The sequence below is a fragment of the Anser brachyrhynchus genome, assembly GCF_964034855.1.
Source record: "Anser brachyrhynchus genome assembly, chromosome: 13".
NCBI classification, from domain to species: Eukaryota; Metazoa; Chordata; class Aves; order Anseriformes; family Anatidae; genus Anser; species Anser brachyrhynchus.
In genome coordinates this window covers 2,158,262-2,158,954 of record NC_137708.1, presented here as the reverse complement: position 1 = coordinate 2,158,954, position 693 = coordinate 2,158,262, and positions in this window count along the sequence as shown.

Genomic DNA, 693 nt, shown 5'->3' with positions numbered 1-693 from the left:
ACTGGAATGGAATAAATCACCTCGTGGAATTAGCTTATGGCATTTGTGTCTTTTTTCGTCATTTCTATTCTACTGTAGTACTAAATGCCTTCTATTTGCTGTGCAGCGTCTAAGTTTGCTTTTGCCACTACACATAAGTACAATGAAAGATAATTTACTTTAATGTTCTGAGAAATTATGCCAAATGGGTAAGCCATGATTATTTTTGAAAAAGTGCAGATTTAGTACTACGGTGACTCATAACAGTGAGCATACCTTGACCAAAAAAAAAAAAGGCTATGTAAGTATTTTAAGCTAAGTTTCTTTCATAGGCAAATATATTTAATAATCTTAAAGATGCACATTTTTACTTTAACGTACAGTACCCGGATAGTTCTAGGTTGGCTCTTGGGTATTACACAAAATCAAGATTTTAGCCTTTTATCTCAAAAGAACCCAGCGCAATGCAATCTGACCCTTGTTAAACATAAAAATCCCCAAACCAGCTGTTATTCTTTAGGGCCCTTAAAAACATCTTCAGTGTCTCTTTCCTCCTGAGGACAGCTTTACGAATGCAGCGATAAAGCGCTGCTGCAGCAATTACACAGCACTTAGTAATTAAAAAAACCTGCTCATGAACCGACTTCATTTGATGCCATAAACGCCAAGCGCTCCGCATTACTTTATATTCCTAGCTGTCAAAGTAGAAACAAA